We start from the raw sequence: 20,618 nt of genomic DNA, 5'->3' as shown, positions 1-20,618 counted from the left end.
ATGAATTTTAGATGCAAATAATTTTTTGGGTTGATGATTTACGATTTGCCTGTGCTTGGCCCACTTTTTGACAAGCGGCATAAATTTATGGGCCTAGCCCTTTTAATATAATATTTATATCTTGAACAGGGTTCCCAAGTTTATCAGATATCAATCTGAAATTTTCAACATGCCTTTTTCTACTCAAGAAGTTATTAACATGCCGAAACTGCCGATAGCAGACCTATATGAGACAAAGTTGTCATATAAACTGCTCGATATATGTATATCAAGTCCATGTGTGGAAAAATTTTTTATTTGGCAAGATATCTTCACGAAAATTGGCATAGATTATTACCTCAGTTTTAATACTCCAAAATTATACGAAAAAATCTGGAATGCGGATGCGAAAAGACCAAGTTTCAAGACCGGAGTATACTCTTGTAGAAGCCCCAGAGGTGATCTAGTGACTGATGCTCATAGCATACTGAAATTATGGAGGGTACACTTCTCCAACCTGCTGAATGTCAGTAAAGACATAAAACCAAGAAATGGTGAACCCGGTTCCTCAATCGATGACGATGGAGCGGACGTTTCATTGCCCGACTATGAAGAAGTTCAAATATCAATTACCCGTCTGAAGAACAACAAAGCGGCGGGGCCGATGGATTGCCGGCCGAGCTATTCAAATACCGCAGCAAAGAACTGATAAGGAGCATACATCAGCTTCCTTGTGGAATATGGTCGGACGAAAACATGCCCGATGTTTGCAATTTAAGTTTGCTCTGCCCAATCCACAAAAAAAGAGACCCCACAATCTGCGACAACTACCGTGGGATAAGCATCTTTAACATCGAATATGAGGTTTTATCCAGCGTATTGTGTGAAAGACTAAAGCCCACTGTCAGCAAACTGATCGGACCTTATCAGTGTGGCTTTAGGTCTGGAAAATCAACAACTGAGTAGATATTGACCCTGCGCCAAATCTTGGAAAAGTCCTGTGAAAAGAGGAGCGACCTACATCACCTCTTCGTCGATTTCAAAGCAGCTTTTGACATGGCGAAAAAGAGCTGCCTTTATGCCGCGATGTCTGAATTTGGTAACCCCGCAAAGCTGTACGGCTGTGTAAACTGAGCAATACCAAAAGCTCCGTCAGGATTGGAAAAGACCTCTCTGAGCCGTTCGATACCAAGCGAGGTTTTACATAGACAAAGCGACTCCCTATCGTGCGACTACTTCAATATACTCCTGGAGGAAATAATTCGAGCTGCAGATCTGAATAGAGAATGTATACAGCCTTCGAATTTGATGTAACAGTTAAAAAACAGTAAACTCATTTGCAAATATTATTTATACTAATTAAAAATAGCTTCAAAAAACTTTAAACTCTAGAAAGCACAATAGTTCATGTGGAAACACCCTGTTCTGATCTATTTGTGGCAACTACATCAACAACATTGTAATTTCTCTGCTTTAATAGCACTTTCTAGCCTTGTGACAAATTGGTCTAAAAATACCTACAATACCAAATACCACACGTTGGCAGGCGTGTGCGTATAATTTCGTGCCTCAAAACACTTTCCGAAATTTATAGAAATTTTTCAGCGATCACTTTGCGGTATTTCCTACAGTATCGAACTGCCAAGCCATGACACACAGTTGTTGCTGCTAATTCATTTAAATTATTGTCATGATTTTGGCGGCTTTCCCGCCGCGCAACGCGTACTGCCTATCGTCAACACAACAAAAGCAAGGCGGCCGCTCTTGGCACCTTTGCCTTCAAAGTGGCCCACCGGTGGCAGCTATTTGACAACTGCTTGCATTTAAAGTGTTTTTATTTATTTTTATTATCTGCGTCATTTTTATTTAATTGCTTTAAGTAAAGCAATTATATGGTTGTTGTTGCTAGCAATTTGCAAGCGTGTTTACCTTATTTTTAATGTACACATTTGCATACAAAGTTTATTTGCTACGAGATTAAGGCATATAGAATGGGTCGCTGTGGACTTGGACCGCATTTTTATGCACATATTTACACATATACATGTACATATGTATTTATATAAGTATAGTGTTTGTTTATATGCCAGGTTAAGCACAAAAGTCAAGTAAGTTGACTTAGTCAGATAAATATCTAGTACGCATAATACTTTTGTGGCATTGAGCACCGTTGAGTGAGTTATGAATTTATTACTAACAAAAATTTTTGGTTTCGTACTCGAGAGGTATTTTTATAGAAATGAAAATTCTGGGGATTCATACAATATTGTATTGCACCGTTTTTCAAAGGCTTGTCTCCTTGTTACAAAAATGTTTCTGAAGTTCGATTGAGTAGTTCTCCGGAAATCTTGCCAATCGACTTTAAGAACACATTTTCGAGGAAAACGCGTTTAAAGAAGGCGCACTTAGCCTAACTAGCCTCGAGCACACAAGTTCCCAAGGCTCGGTCTCCGAAACTATTACTTTGATCAACTTGAAAAAAATCGATTTTTGGAAACCCGTAAACCCATTTAACCTCTTACAGTGGGATAACCGCTTACTTTTCTGAATGTATTTGATTATGGTATGTCTATTATATTCATGACAATGACCTATTCGATTCACCATGTTCCAAGAATCTAATATATAGATATTTACTGAGGTTTGCACTGCGATCTAAGGTCTATAGTGTCCACCTTATTTATAGATACGTAAAGAGAATATATGAACTCTTCGCTCTAGTAAAAGCGGTAGAGAAGTTTGAGTAGGTTTACGAAACAAAAACATCAAGATGTCTATGGGTTTTGGATCAATTAAAAAGATGAAAACGGGTGCTGGATAGATCAATATATTTTTTATACTTTACTTTATGATTTTCATTTATGAAGTTGAAACATTGGTCTTGTCTGGGTCCTTAATATTTTAAAGTGGTTTCTTTTACAATAATGACATATTTTCGAAAGATTTTATTCAAGCTTTCACAAGTTTTAAGCCTAATATGATAATCTAATGCGGCGGTGGAAATAAACTGGCCATTTGGTCGCCGAGAGGTCGACTTTTTCTAGAAGAAAGCTTTCAGCGTAGAGTCTGTGGTTCTTATGAAATGGAAAAATCCGTGTTTTGTGATTTTTTTTTGAAGAGTCAATTTTTTGTGATTTATAATAATAATTATGTGAATTTACAGAATTTAATGACGGCGATTCATTAAAAAAAAACTTGAATTTCCCGAACTCCAAGAGAACCTCCGAAAAAGGATGTCTGGCGGTGACCAAAATTTTTCTGTCTAAAAGTATTTCAACATCAGAAACCAAAAAATATATTATTGCTATAGAATAATACAGATAATGATTAAAAAAGGACTAGTCAAAAGTTTGATTTTTGACGAAATTGCGGCTTTTCCAAAAACTTCGTTTTTAGTTAAAAAAATGTATGCTTACACAAGCGTTTTTTGAGCAAATTTACCATAGTAATGCATATATTTTTTAATACCATCAGAAAGAAGAGATTTCAGCAATTATAAGACCTACAAAAGTTTAAAAAAAATCTGAAATTTTAACTTAAGATTTTTTGACTGAAAAGTAGGATCTTTTGCGACTTTATTTTTATATATTTTATCGAATCGGTAATTTTTTTCTATAAGTTGGTATTACTGTTAGTGATATCTAAACTAAAACTGTCAAAATATTAATTAGTCTTTGAGATACGCGTGAGGATATAAAAGCTGAATCGAAGAAGGCTCTGATGACCATCTCGAAGGAGGATTTTTCCTATTGCTATGATGACTGGGAAATTCGTTGGCATAATTGTATTGAAGCGGGAGGAGATTACTTTGAAGGAGATGAAAAGGACAAAATTCACCTTTCAATTTGATCACAGTAGTAAGTAGGAAATTTAAATATTGTGAAATAAAGAACATTTTTGCTTGAGATTTTTTGATTGAAAATTAAGGAGAATAAATAAATATTTTAAATTAAAAAAATACCATCTGGGGCATAATAAGCCAAGTTTACAGGAAATTTCGTGAAACACAAAAAAATTGGTTATGTAAATTCCTCATACAAATTTTGAGGTTATGTGAGAAGTCAATTTTTCTATTTCACGCGTAGTTTCAACGGAAATATAGCTTTTGACACTTGACCTTGACTTTAAGTTACATAAATTATCAACATTTAATTTATTTGTTTTATTTTTATTATTTAATTTAAAGCCATAAATAAATAGTTTTCATGCGATTACTGATTTAAGATTCCAATAAAATTTATGCATTTGTTTAATTTTTGTAATACAATTTCTCATAATTTTTTTTTATTTATCTGCAATTTTTTATGAAATTTTATTTTTATGATTTTATATTATATTTTTTTTTTTTGTTATCTCAATTAATTTTAATTTAATTTTTTAGTTTTTGTATAACAATTTCGCATTATTATTATTTTTTTAATTTTTTGTCAATTTTTTTTAATTTTTTTTTTCTCTGCCATTTATTATGAAATTTTACTTTTATGATTTTATATTTTATTTTTTTTTTATTTTTAATTTCATATTTCATTTTCCCTCCTTCACTCGCAAAATTTTTCTCAATTAATTTATTACTAGTATTCATTTCATTAATCATTAATCATTCAATGCGTCTCATTATTTCATCTCCAAATTATTTTTGTATTTTTTATTTTTATTGTCTTCCAATTTCACGCCAATGTTTTCATACGCTGACGTCTGTATGTATATAATTAACAATTAATCATCCATTTAATTAGTAATCACGCATTATCAGCAGTCTCTTGAAAAGTAGTTCTTATACTAGAAAATAAAAAAGTAAAACAACAACAACAACATGCCTCTTTTTCTTAAACGATTTCACAATCACAACTTTTCAGTGCAATTCACTCGATTAATTGGCTTTGCGTATTTTTATTTCAAGGCTACTGCCGCCACTTAGTCACTTGCCACTTTTACTCCGACGAATTGGCGTTCGATTTCTTGCACTTATCGCGGCTACAAGACACCTCGTCGCATGCCTGCACGTTGTACTCGCTGCGATAAGAAGCACTCAAACAATGCAAAATGCGAACGGCGGTGTGCAAGCCAAATTGAATCGAAAAGGAAACGACCAGACCAGAGTCCAAGCGCGCTCTACTACGTGCTTCGTTACCGGTGTGCTGCAAGCAAACACTTTGAGCGATCGTGCTCAACTGAACGCAAGAAAACGCGCCAACCAGCGCCAAGCAAGCAAATCAAACATAAATATGTATATTATGGAGCACACAGTGCAACAAAAACAGCACGCATACACACAACAAACAAAAAAGAGGAGAAAGATGAAAGTTCGGCGGACTTGCACTCAAGCTCGCACTCACGAATCAAGCGAGAGCCCTGACTGAGGATCACTTGCCCCCACACACACACATACATGGTAAGATATTAATAAAAAATTGGAATAAAAAAAGCGTAATGCAAGCGATTGACGCAATGGAACAGAAACGCATGCGCAACGCAAGCAAAGAAAGAGAAAAAACCCAAGCCAGTTCTCGAGGAAGGCGAGCGCAATTTGTAAAAATAAAAGGCAAGCAAGCGCATGGAACACGGGACAGGATTAGGCTCTGCCGTGCCGTATCTGATGTATGTGTGTGTGTGCGTGTATGCAAATGAATGCTATCGCAATGGTTGTGATCTTGCTTCCCTTCTTGGATGCTGTGGCATTAACTGTGCATGCGGCACGATCTCGCCAAGCAGGCCACGCAAGAATGATGAATCATCTGTTACTCATATGGGAATGCTGAGACTTTTTTGTATTTTCTTTTACATTTTGGTATTTCTGTGTGTTAATTTCAAACATAAATAAAATTTTATGGCTCCTTCTTTAGGTTGAACAGTTTCCAAGCAATTTTTTTTTTTTTTTTTGTGGGTAAAAAATGTCAGAAGTGAAAAGTGAGTGCTGGAGTTGAAATTACATAGTTTTTACGTCTGGGTTGGTACAAAATTACTTCGAAAAGCATAAATTTATACAATCGCATATTTTAAGAAGCATTCCGGATTTATATTGATATTCGGTTTTTTCATAAACTATGGTTGTTTCAAATATTTTTGACCTTGAATACCAGCTGATCAAATTTGACCCGGACTACAGAGATTGGTACATCCTGTGTGAAGTTTGATCTCCGCATGTCAATTAATTTTGATCTTAAATACCAGCTGATCAAATTTGAACCGGACTTTTTGATATTTGATCTCCATATGCCAGCCAGTTTCAATATTAAATACCACCTGATCGAATTTGGCCCGGACAACATAGATTGGTACATCCTGTGTGAAGTTTGATCTGAATATGTCAATCAGTGAGTATTTCTTTACGGCAAGGAAGCTTTGCCATTTGGCAATTTTTACCATGGGAAAACTTTTACAAAGAGTTTGCTTGTTATTTTCTTTTTCCAATGAAAACAAGGCTACGAAATCGAAAATGTCGCAGAAATATTTCGGGAAGTCGATTTTATCACTAATAGTTGAGTGGCACAAGACATTTAGTAAAGTTCGTGAAGTCATCGAAAACTTTCCTCATGTGAGTCATCATAACACAAAACAACCTCTTTTGATGACAGTAACCTCGAAAAGATTAAAGAAGCAGTGCTTGAAAATCGTCATGTTGGTATCAGGGCGATAGCAGAGGATCTCAACATCTCTTATGGAACAACTCAACACATTTTGGTTAACCTTTTGGGTATAAAGCGGTTAATGCTACACTTATATCAAAAAACGGGGTCAAGTAAAGATCACAAGAGAGTTATTTGTTATATTGCTGAAGACCCTTTATTCATCAACGGCATTATCACTGGTGCCGAGACGTGAATTTATGAATACATATAACGTCGAAACTGCCTAACAATCTAGAAAACGCCGCTTTAAAAATAAGTCAATAGAGCAATAAGCAAAATTCGTTGAAGAGAAAGCAATCCATAAAGTAGACTCGTAGACTCGTTCGCGTTCGTTCTGAGTGTCATCGATGATATTTCTATCACGAAAAAATTTCTCATAAAATCGAAAAAGTTCGACCAATCTTTTAATAATGGTCCACAACTTATTGCTACTCAATAAGCCATCTTTCAGGCTTTTCTTCCATGTGTATGTGGTATGCCATTGCTTCTTCTTTAACTCCATTAACAAACTCGAAGATAAATACATATTTATGAGCATAAGTAGATAAGTTTTTGTGATATATAGCCATACTCGTGAGCCTTGTTCTTAAGCGCACTTACAAGCCAACTTGGCAATAATTTATGTCACAAGGAATGCAGCTTAAATGGAACCACGTAGAGTGCAACTTTGTAAGCCAACTTGCAGTGAAGTCAGCGCTTAGAAGACCCACAAAAGGACACGGTAAAATTAAGTTAAAGCAAAACGAGTTGACAGGGAGGAGGAAAGGATTTAGAAAGAGACATACAAAGGCGTGTGTTGATAAAATAGATTTCCAACATATATGTCCTAAGAGTGGAGAGGGGCTCGGTAGTCAAGTATTTAGTAGCAGCGGATGTAAAAGAAACCAGTAGTAATGAAGGAATTCGGTTCATAAATATATAATAAACCAACTTTTTATAATCGAATTAATCTATATATGTGATCTGGTCTACGAAAAGGGAGCTAACGTGCGAAAACTAGTTTTCTGGGAAACAGCTGTTGAAAATAAACAACTCGTTTCGTCAGTTTTTTTCGTAAATTGATTTTTTGACACCTAAGCCCGCTTTCCGTAGACCAGGTCACATATTTTTTAGAATATAAGACTACTTTCAGGATCAAATTTGATCCGGACTACTCCAACCAACCAACTGTCAAACGGATCGAGTTTATTAAAATATAGATGTCAAGATCAAATTTCATCAGGACTGGTCCAATCAAACAACCACCAATCTGATCGAGTATACTAAAATATGAATTTCGAGATCAAACTTGACCCGGACTGGTCCAACCAACTATCAATCTGATAGAGTATATTCAAATATGGATTTCAGGATCAAATTTGACCCGGACTGGTCCAACCAACTATCAATCTGATCGAGTATACTAAAATATGTATTTCGAGATCAAACTTGACCCGGACTGGTCCAACCAACTATCAATCTGATCGAGTATATTCAAATGTGGATTTCAGGATCAAATTTGACCCGGACTGGTCCAACCAACTATCAATCTGATCGAGTATATTAAAATGTGGATTTCAAGATCAAATTTGTCCCGGACGGGCCCAAGCAACCAAATATCAATCAGATCGAGTATACTAAAACATAGATTTCAAGATCAAATTTGACCCGGACTAGTCAAGTAAGTATATTAAAATATGGATTTCAAAAATAAATGAAATAAAGTAGATTCGAAATAGGAGAGAAGATTTTATCAACCAATGTGTAGACTTCGAAATATGTATGGGAAAGATTTTCTGCCGACAGTTTCTTTGAGAGCTTGGGTTTTGTTTTCCGAAACATGCGGTTTTGATCGATTTTTATTTTGATTCTGCGACACTTCGACAACCGTAACATATTTGGAGAATGTTTCAACGTTTTAGGTTCTAGTATGGAATCAAAGGAAGTATGGTAGCCATATAATATGGATTAAGAGAATTAGTTCGCGCAAAATCGAGTCGAAACCGTTTTACTGATAGCGTATATATATAACTCTCTTTCCAAAAAACACTCTATAAGACTCTAGCTTCGACTAAACTAAAGAATTTTTTTTAGCATACTCCAAAATCATCCAATCCAAGCCCCACTTAAGAACTGTGGGCCTACAATTCCCACAACAGCCGGTTCTGCGTTTCCGGAATTGATCCGGATTTTATCCGGTCAAGGGCTGTACTTTAGGAGATTTAACTTCGTTTGGACCGGCAAGTTTTAGATTTGGTTTTAGATCTGTGAGTCTATACACCATCAAGTATAATCTCTGCTGGGATGCTAGAGCATCATTTACGAGCTTACCAAATGGACCTTACAACAGCATAATGTATAACTATAAATACAAAGTATTTCTATACATACACACAAGTGTAAATATGTATTACTTTTAATCACGACTTCAATAGCGCCATAGTCTTTTTCTGCCTTTCGGTACTAACACTAAAGCACAAAATGAAAAAAAGAGCCGCCAACTGACTACCACGACTTCGATATCAATTTAACTTGGCTGACTGACCGGCTGAATGACAGCCAACCGGTCAGGCTGACCATGGCGAGGCACCTCACTGGCTCCGTTAGCTCGCTCGCTCGCTTGCTGCTGCTTTGGTAGAATGTTCTGTTAGACATTGCGCCAGACGACAGATGATCTTGAAGTCACTTACATTATTTAATGCTGTGCATGAGCGAGGAGTGCGCTTACCACATTGCATGAATATATATGTATGTACTTAAGTCTGTAGTTATGTATGTGTTTATAGGTAAGTATGTGCGCCACAACATAACTTTGTAATTGGTTCTTTTGTTCAATGTGATAAATGGACAGTTGAAGTTGGAAGTTGAAGAATTGTTTTTACAACCTTAGCCTCAGGCTGTGCTACTGCGCTTTGGAGGTTTTCTTCATTTTCCCCCTTTTTGCTTCTGCAGCATATTTGTTGTTGCCATGTTGTGTGTGCGTTTGTTGTTTAGGTTTCGTTTGAGCCATTACTTGAATTGACAGCCATCGCATCGCCGATTATTATGTTGGCACAGTCGATTTCTTTCTATTTATTGAATACTCGCAATTTTATTGCTTTACAGCGGCTGCTGGGTGAGTGGCAGCGCGTACCTGATCAGTTGGGTGCGCATGCGCGGTAGCAAATGCCACTGGCTATTGTGCGAGCGCCATCATCATTGATCAGCGCTTGTTGTTGGTCGCTGCGAGCAAATCACTGGTGTGTACAATACAGATTTATGCGTTCAACAAACAGTCGCTTTGCCTATTAAAATTTGTTGTTGACTTTACATTTAAGTTTTATACCCTGCACCTGGCGTATTAAATCTGCAGTCTCTATATATGCGATCTAGTCCCTTAGTTTTTGAGAGATCGATCTGAAATTTTGCACACGTAATTTTTTCCTCAAGAAGCTGTTCATTTGTCGGTTTCGTCGATATCGGACCACTATAGCATATAGCTGTCATACAAACTTACCGTTCAAAAGCAAGATAAAGAAAGTAAGGAAGAGCTAAGTTCGGGTATAACCGAACATTTTATACCCTTTCAACTTTACTGCATTAAAGCCAAGGCAGTACCATCAGGTACATAAGGCTTGTTATTTTTGTGGGGTCTAGGACGAGTTTCGACCCGATCTTATTCATTCTAAGCACAAATCTGCACCGTTGTTTTCACCTAAAAGTGGGCGGTGCCACGCCCATCGATCATTTTTGACTCCGACTGCATTAAAGCTCTCCTCTTATACCATTTGGATGGTAAAATTGAAGGGTATATCTTTATACCCTCTTATGCACAAAGCACGGTATTGTGTTGGGTATTATGACTTCGGTGCAGCCAACGTTAACGTTTTTCTTGTTTTGTGCTGCTTTCAGCACTGAATCATCAGAAATACCTTTCGTTTGAGTACTCGCATGCCTTTATTTGCTCGGATTGTGTGCTTTATTATTATGATCTGTTGTTTTTGTTGCTTTTGCAGGTTTTTGTGATTCGTAATTTAATTTATTGAATTCCAACTCTGGCATTAATGTTCTTGCGATCTGTTTTCTACCGCCGGAGTTCATGCTTGTGGTCTGTTTCTTCGTGTTTCGTTGGTTGAAATCGTGATTTAGCTGCTTTTGTATTTTGTTCCGTCATATCTTGTTGTGTTTGCGTTGTTTTTGTTTGCGCTGATAAGCTGCATGTTTTGCGAGTATTTCTTTAATTACATTTTTTACGATTATTTCATTCTTTAATCTTTTGTTGTTTTTTTATTATTTGTTTTATGGTTATCAGCGTCGAAAAATTGTAAAGTTCTTGGGAAAGTATGAAGATTGAAAATTTTATGACTAAGATAAAGGAATAAAAGAAAAATCTTATAAGTGTGTAGGGACCTCAACCTTTCACTTAATGAACAAATATTACTGAAAACACAGAATTTACAACTTCTTCTGAGCAGTTCTACTTCAGCCTTAGTTCTTCTGATTATATGTAGCTTTTAAATTTGAGGCTACTGACTCCGAATTTCGGTAGCAAATTTTAATAATTTCGGCTCGTTGTGGGATCTTATATCTTTCCATGATGAAATGGCAAACCTTACTGAAGAGAAATGTCAAAAGAGCGGCAAAAAATATGGCGTCGTTTGCTGTCCCTACGGCCTACTTTTGTAGAGTCACTATTGAAAACCCCGTCCCGCCCAAAGAATAAAATACACTCGCTTAACTGCAACTAAGCGATCTGTCGAAGAAGCAAACCTGAATCCATTCTACTCACTTGCGCATTAAGTATATTTTATCAAATAAAAAGGGTCACCTTTTCAATATACATATATTTATGTCTATAGTGCCTAACACAAACAATGATATCAGCAAAAATAAAAAAAATACTATAATCACAATAACAAAAGCACTTTTGTCAAATTTCATGGCTCCGCACACCTTCTTTATCAACGATACCTACTTTGCATATTAAACACTTATATATTATATACGAGTATTTTTAGGTAATCGTTTTTCAAGTAGCGATCAGTTTACGTAGTTCTCATCGATAATTTTTTATGACACTGATCAAAAGCAAGTGATATTTTGGTTGTTTGTATGACATAAAAGTATTGTTATGATTTCTTGTTGTATATTTTACGATTATTTTTAGTTTATCGCAACAGCGCCGGAAAGTACCTGACAACAGTGCCAAAAGTTGCTTCAATATTCCAGGCAATTTCGACAAGCTGGAGAGTAAAATGATTCATAAGCTAGCAAGGGTATCGTTTTTTATTAAATCTATTTCAAATACTGTGGATATTTCGAATCTTTTACCACACACATCGAACCATATCTTACTTTTTCGGCTTTCTGGGGGGACATTTTGGATCGAAAATTTAAAAAAAGCTCGTTTCATGCTTGAAAATAATTGTATTTTTCTAAAGCCACTATAAACACTTTGATATCAAAAGTTGTCGCTTTTATTGAACATTGTATCGGCAGCGCAATATAATCTCAAAAATAAAGCTGAAGAAAGTAATTAATGAAGAATGTGACAACAAAATCTTGAAGACAGCAGTTGATGAATATAATCCAAGACTTTTGGTAGAGGAAATCAAGCGTATGGTCATGCTTGAACTCACACCACTTCACCTAGTAAACGGTCAGGTAGACAAACACATACTGTTTCAAATGACAGCAGAAGGGATTAGCAGAGGTAAGGCTCATCCCAGCGTTTGAACGACTTAAGTGGAGAAATACCATTGAATCTTCCCCCAAGGAACAGCGTTCCCAATGCAAACTTCACTAGGTTCAAAGGTTACCTCTTGCTGTAAGGCTGAATGGAATGATTCCACTCTCGAGCTTCTAAGGAAATTGGTGTAGGAATCGCAGGGCCACGCACCAAATTCTCCATACCTATGGAAAGTTTACTGAGCATATTTCAAGCAGAGGTCTGTGCCATAAGTCGGTGTATATAGATAAATCTCCAAGATAACTATCACAACGAACGTATAACCATACTAATCGCCAAACAAGCGCCACTTAAAGCACTCTCTGCCTACAAAGGTATAGCCGGGAATAAACTAGCTGATGAACTCGTCCGCTTCAGAGCATCCACTAAAAAGGAAGGACATGAATCCTTCATCGCGGTGGGTCCTCATACCGTAAAAGTGCTGCTCACAAGGAAGAAGTAGGCAGGGAGAGGTATTGGTAAGAGCTCGAAGGCATGCGCCATGCCAAGTTGCTATTGGATGGTCACAACCTTAGCGGGTTTAAATATGTAATCAACCTTCCACTCAGACTACTTGTCGCATTTTACACTGGCCACTAAAGCTCCAGAAGCACTTATGTATATTACATGTGCCTAGCTTCTTGTGCAAATTGCTCATTCTGCAAAAGGCAGGGAGTCTGAAACTCCAGAACATTTGCTGACTGACACCATAGAAGTCTGTAGACGCAGTATAGCACCTAGCAGTATACTAAATTGAAATTTATCAATATGCTGGGGCTAAGTGGGTCATTGTCACTTAGGCGAGGACACAATAGATCTTAGGTCGCGGTGAAATTCTCTTCTTTATATCTTATCTTATGATCAGATTAATTGGGGTGCTTGGCCACAGCGCTATATCAGGAAACTGTAAATAAGACTGATGAACTTGGTAAGACAGGTACTTCAGTCTCCACAACTGCGTAATGGGAACGGATAAGAGCTCCATTGGTCTCTTGTGGTTAACTAATCATCTCAAAATACTTAAAAGCATGCGGTATAAGCAGTGAATTCGAGACGTAGGTAGGCTACTTTGAAAGTCAGAAATTGCATTGCTTCAAAGCTACAAAAATAAGTACTTGATCGTGTCTGTTGATGAAACATGGGTCCATTACTACAATGGTAAACGCAAAAAATTATATCTGACAGCTGGCCAACAACCCGAAACAGCGACAATGCTGAATATTTATGACGCCAAGGTAATGCTCTTTATTTCGGTGGGATTAAAAAGTCTTCGAAAACCTGGTTAAACCCTAAAGTAGCAACACTACGAACAACAACTCAGCAAATTGTAGCGAGCGAAAGCCGAAAATGCACGGATTGTGCGACTAGACACGAGGCAACACCTTTCCAATATGACGAAGCTCGGACACATGCTGCAAGATCGGTTAAAAACTATTTGGAAAACAACAGCTGAGAAGTTTGGCCTCACTCGTCTTATAATAGGTGTTGGTCCATATGAATAGCATTGGTTTCGGTCGATGCAGAACACCTTCACCAAAATACGGCTGACGTGAGAACAGGATATTAAAAATTCACAGAATTTTGTCATGGCTGCCAAGTGGGGCAGTTCTTTTGGCAAGTAGTCCACAAATATCCAGAAAGATGGTCTATACTATTGTGCGTGTTTTAATTTTATTTTTATTGCAATTGTATTTTATCATTGTTATTTATAGTATTTTTTGCTCAAATTTATATATTTTTTTCCTCCAAAATTTGTTACTCCGCAAAGGTTATGTAAACACCCCCGCGTATTTAATTAATTTGTAAAAGCCCAATTGAATGCAAATAACGCTGACCATAAAGCGAAATGTGTGCGAAAGCAAGTAATTGAATAAAACGAGTGCCGAAATGAAGTACTCAAATGGGCAATCATGAATTAGCAGAAAATAAATCGAAATTGCGTCGAAAATTGAAATGTGTGTCAAAAAGTGATTGCCGACGCCTGCAAAGGCAACCGAAGAGAGATAAAGTGCAAGTGCTCATATTCATACATACAAAATTATGTATGTATGTGTATATGCATATGATACAAAGTGTATACAAAGTATTTATTATAGAGAAATTAAAAGTAAATTATAGAAAACCGAAGGAGAAGAAGAAGACTCATAATTGAGAAGCTGCTGAGCAATTTATGCACAAAAGAACGCAGAAATCGTTTGCACGGCATATAAATTCAAAGAAATACATACATATTTGTGTATCCATGTATGTATGTTTATTTGTGCGCAACCCACGAGATCGCGCCTCAAACGCCCCTTAAACGCTTGCTGTGATTCAATTAACCGTATGCAGCGGCACTTGAAGCTTAGCAAATGCGAGCTAAAGTGAAATAAATTGCCGACGCCGCCAAGACAAATGCATGAAGACCGCAAAGTGTGGCAAGAATAATTGCTAACATTTTATATACGTATGTGTGTGTGTGCAACTTTACTAACACCAACGCAGCATTTTTATGTTTTTTGAAATTAAGTAAAAATATTTCTATTATACTCAGACAGAAAAAGCGTGTTTGTGTCTCGTGTTCTTGCGCTTTCCTTCATGTTACCACTTTTCTTAACCCATTTTCCCCTGGCATATGACTATTGCCTCCGGGGCATAATGACAAACAAATTGCCCGAACCTAAGCGCCCTGTCGCGCCACGTTAATTACGAGGTCCAGCCATTACAGCGGCGTTAAATGCTATGTTGTCATAGTGACTTGCGACGAGTGCTACATATTTGTTGCTTTTTTGCCTATGACTTTCAATTGGCTTTGTTGCCTGGCTGAAGCGTCTGCCGGTGGGTAGAAGAGGCGTTCAAGCTTCGTTTTAGCCAACAAAAGAGCGGGAAAATCAAAGCGAAAAGTGCACAAAAATGAAAATAAAACTATACATACATACGTGTACACATATAACGGCATTTGAGGTTAGTTGAAGTAATTGAGTAACTGTGTAAACGTCGGCGAAGCCCTTGCGCAGAGGCCAGAAGAGTCAAATGAGCTTTTTAACCGGCTTAAATGGCAGTTGGCGCAAGTAAGACCGTTATAATGTTACAAAAATTTAAAAAAAATAAAAAAAAAAAAATTAAAAAAAAAAAATCCTTGAATTCTTAGCTGGCGTCTTTTAGTTTTGCGCAAAATATTAATTTGCCTTATGCTTTGCGAAATTCGCCAAATTAGCATTATTAAATTAAAGCAAAACGCATTTACATAAGTACATATTTATATAGCTGTGATATACATACATACATACAATACATATGTATATAAAGACTTCGCTTTTATTACAAAACTCTAATTTTAACCGCGCTTCGTTCTGCATGTGTTCTTGTTAACGTTTTTTTGCGAATAAGTAGCGCGCGACGGGCGCTTAAAGACGCTTCAAGAACTCTAAAACGTCGGAAAGCTACAGTTATGTGTTAACAAATGTAAACAATAACCAAAAGAGAGAGGTACGCTATGAATACAGATTTAGTAGACGAAGAATATAAAGCGCAAAACAAAAAAAAAAATAAATAAAAATATTAAAACGGTATTTTCTGGAGTTCAGTAAACTAATTATTGCACTGAATGATGGTAGCAAAACTGAAGTAAACAAATAAGAATGGAATATGAAAATAAATAGAAGTGAAATACGCGGTCATAAAAAAAAATAAAAATTAATAAAAAAATAATTAATATAAAAATTATAATTAAAAATAAATTAATTAATTAAAATTAAAAAAATTAATTAATTAAAATAACGAAAATTAAAATTAGTTTTAAAAATTTAAAATTATTAAAAAAAATAATTAATATAAAATTAGAATAAAAAAATTAAATTAATTTAAAAAATTAGAAATATCTATAATATAAAAATAAAATCAAATGAAAATGAAATTAATATTAATAAAAAATTAAAATTAAGTTTTAAAAAAATTAATATAAAATTAGAATAAAAAAATTAAATTAATTTAAAAAATTAGAAATATCTATAATATAAAAATAAAATCAAATGAAAATGAAATTAATATTAATAAAAAATTAAAACTAAGTTTTAAAAAAAATTTAATTAATTAAAAAAAATTAAAATTAATAAATTTAATTAAACAAAATTAATAAAAAATTAAAATTAATTTCTAAAAAAATTAAATTAATTAAAAGCAATTTAAATTAATTTAAAAAAATACGAATATGAAAAAATTAATAAATTTAATTAAAAAACGCAAATAAAAATAGTTTTATTTTGATCGACCAGTTTGAATCATAGCTAAAAGCTATGTACATACATACATATAGTGGTCCAATATGAACAATATTGTAGCGATGCCTTGGATTCCGTAAACTAATTATTACATTGAATACTGGTATAACGATTAAAGTAAATAAATAGTAATAAAATATGAAAATTAATATAAGTGAAATACGCGATAATAAAAAAATCAAAATTAATAAAAAAATTATAATTAATATAAAAATTATAATAAAAAAAAATAAGTTAATTTAAAAAATTAAAAGTTATTCAAAAAATTTAAAATTAATAAAAAACTTTTAAAATTAATTAAAAATAAAATTAAAATTAATTAAAAAAATTAAAATTAATTAAAAATAAAATTAAAATTAATTAAAAAAATTAAAATTAATTAAAAATAAAATTAAGATTAATTAAAAAAATTGTGATCGGTCAGTTTTTATGACAGCCATATTCTTTAGAGGTCTGATTCGAATAATTTGTTTGGAGATTGCATTGTTGCCTTGGACAATGACCAAGCTAGATTTCATGAGGATAGCTCGTCAAATAAAAAAGTTTACTTATATGTACTTGATTTTAATCCGACACACTATGTTTTACACTAGTTCACGTATATAGTTCAGCGTACTTCCCACTAAGAATTTGAATAATAATTTTTACAAATAAGCAAATATGCAAACAAATCATTTGGCAAAATAAACAAGATTTTTCTGAATAAAGAGTGCCGTACTTTTTGTTGTTACTTTTTTGATTCTAAACGATTTTCATTATTTGATCGTTTTCATATGTTAAGACCTGAAAATTTGCAGGATTTCATCAGCAATATTGCAAACAAGCGGCTTTTTGTCTTAGCTGAGACACACAAAGCGATACCAGGATACTAGGAATTTTTTAAAATAATTTTTAAAATGTCAATAAACCCTGTTTAACATAGAAATAATATCAATTGATATCAAAATTACAAATAAAATAGAGAACAATAAAACTTCCCGACTAATTCGCTCTCATAAAGTCAAAGACACCTGCTCCAGTATGCACATATGTATGTAACCACTCGTATAACACCATTTATATACATTATAAAAACTTCGTTATTAAATTATTTATAATTTGACGAGTTTAATATTTTATCTTTCATCGTCTATTTATTAAATTTATCATAATTTTCCTAGCTGCATATGAGCATGTCTCGTCCACAACATAGACAACTCAAGCGCTCATTATTATTTCACTCACACACGTTAGACGATAGCCGGTCGGGTCGTTACGCATAGTTGTTGCTACCAAATGTGGCACTGTTGTGATTGCTTTATTGACGAGTATTTGTTGTGTCCAGCTAACTAACTGTCATTTGCTGGTAATTTCCTTATGGCACATGAAAATGAAAGCGTTTGACGGATAGGAGTGAATAGAGACTGAATATAACTAAATTCGGCAAAATGGCAAACGAAAGTGAGTTTACGGGAATCCGAAAACCGAGTGTTAGATAGAAATTGAGTAGCAAGAGGGCTTTTGTTATTAAAAACGCAATTTCGGGAGAAGAGTTCAATCAAAAAGCAGGTTGGCAAGATGGTTTATATTAATTTTTAGGCGAAGTTGTATACAATTTGTTTAAAAAATGTAAGTTATTTTTATAAAAATTATTCTCTTTTATTAGATTTTTATAAAAAAAAAATATAATATAAATATTTATAATATATTATATTTTTATTATTATTATTATTATTATTAATTGAATACAATTACAATTAATATATATATATATATAGCACTAACGCTTAAGCCATCAGCTTTTTATATATTATATTTTTATTTTATTACATCAAATATAAACGAGTTTGAAGTAAACATTTTGCCAGTCTTTTAAGATAAGATATTAAGACATTTATAGTTGTTTATTGAAAGTCTATAGGCTTTCTAATATTTTTCACCATTTTTAATATTAATATCATTTAGTTTAAAATATTTCACAGTTGCAGTTATCTTTCTATCGCTTACTTATAGAAAATGCTTGATACACGCCACTCTATGCAGGTGCGCCTGAAAGTATGCTGCAATTGCCAAGATTGTGCGTAGTGTTCTGTTTGCGGTGCTACAATAGCATACTATAAAATTAGCCACCACTGTGTGGTGAATGTTGAGCTAAGGTGAATGAAATAGGAAGCGCTCGAGTTAGTTATTGCTGTAATTAAATTATTTTAAATTAGAGATAAAACAAAATTCGTTGAAGGAGCTAAAGGCTATTACACCTTGTAGGGAGTATTTTGAAGGCGACAAAATAAATATTGACGAATAATTAAATATTTAGCGTTTTTTTTTTAATTTTCGGGTACTTTTTTGTATGTGTTTTTTTTTTCTTTAATAAATATTAAAAATTCACTTTATATGAAAGCCAAATTAACTGTAATTTCCAAAAATATTTCGCCTGATATTTAAATTACCAACCACGATCAATCTCAGAAAAAAATCTGGAAAATTCACTTTTTTTGGCTTTCTGTATTTACATAAGTATAACACCTTAAGCTTGCAATTAGGTCGTCGAGTGGCTTTTCGCCCTTCGAGTGTCTTAAATTTTAGTGAGAATTATTTTGCTCCTAACTCTTGAATTTTTATCTTTATTCTAAGCCTTTCCATTATTACAGCTTTAGCAAGAAAAAAAGAACAATATTAAATTTGGCGAAAAATGAAAGTCAAGGTAATTCACTCGCTGAGATACTACCGATAATAATACAGCAGAATTTCATAGAACTTCTATTGTTTACTAAAAGAGATAACTCAGTTTTCCTTGCACTGGTGAAATCAATACTCTTTCATAACTGTAATTCACTTAAAATACATTTCTACACACATACATATATACATACATATATATGTATATTCATAAGTAGAAATATATATGAGCTGAATGAATAATTTTCCAGTTACTACCACTAACCCATTTGTAATGCGACCCTTCCTCTTAATTGCAACAACAAAAAATGTCTAGCGCTCAGCTTTGTTACGAAATTGCGTCCGCATTGAAGTCACACACTGACGCACGGAAACAACGGTTAATACTTAATTAAAAGCGAAGTTGATTTTATAGTTGCATTAAGCTATTTCTGCAACAAGAATGACAAAAGAACACAAAAACAATATGGCAGAACACAAAAACAATGCGGCAATCGAGAGAAGAATGCAAGAGAGACATTATTTTTTAATTTGTGACACTTTTGCTTTCAGTCACAGTGCGGAGTAGGAAAAATGAAGTAAAGATTATGCAACAAAAGAATTGGAGCACGAGAAAAAGCACAATAAAAACAGTTAGCATCAACAACAATAGCAACAAAATGAACAATGAAGCGCTTTGTGCGCCATAAATCTGCGCATGCGCAACGGCATATCAAACATACACACACATACCAACATATGCACGTGTGAGTAAGCGCCCATCGCCTTGCCACCCCATGCAACTCTGCAAAAATGTCGTTTGCTACCGTAAAGTAGATTTGTTGCTGCATTTTTTACGTTTTTTGTTATTGTTGTTTGCAACAAGGAAACACTTTTACTGCTGCAGTTGGCTGCTTGGCTGCCATTGTTGCCATTCAGCTTTTCATGGGCGACAACAATGCGTCGTTAGCGGGCGCGATTGAGTTTCACATGACACGCGTCACTTGCCGCCGCGACGGAGTGGAAGCGGGGGACTAGCAGACTGGCGAACCGACCGCTGCACTGCCACTGCCACCCGCATATGAGAGAGTGTAAATATTGCAGACAACAATTCGAATCGGTTACGTAGTTGCCGTTGCCGCCTTTTGAGTGTTACATATTTGTTATTGCTTTGTTTTTGGTTGCATTTTTTCTCGCTGTTTCGCTTATTTATTTATTTATGGCATTTTGTTGTGCCTTACTGCCGCGTTTACCGCATTCACACCAGCTGTCAAGCTGACAACAATGGGTTAACGAGGCATGCAACCGAGTTAAAAAATTAAAAAACGAAAACTAAAAAAAAGTTAAAAAAATTAAAAAAAAAATAAAAAAATTTCGAAAAATTAAAAAAAAAAATTAATAAAAGAAACTTAAAAAAATATATAGTAA

The 20,618-nt window shown here is 34.5% G+C and overlaps 1 protein-coding gene across 18 annotated transcripts in view; it reads right to left on the bottom strand.

Annotated features, from left to right (window-relative positions):
• The window catches only part of LOC105227966 (supervillin), a 454,663-nt gene that overhangs the window by 30,919 nt on the left and 403,126 nt on the right, over positions 1-20,618 (bottom strand). The window lies entirely within an intron of this gene.

Source organism: Bactrocera dorsalis, chromosome 5 (genome assembly GCF_023373825.1).
Source record: "Bactrocera dorsalis isolate Fly_Bdor chromosome 5, ASM2337382v1, whole genome shotgun sequence".
Taxonomy (NCBI): Eukaryota; Metazoa; Arthropoda; class Insecta; order Diptera; family Tephritidae; genus Bactrocera; species Bactrocera dorsalis.
The sequence above is the reverse complement of the archived record's forward strand: the minus strand, read 5'-3'. Positions and strand labels throughout refer to the sequence as shown.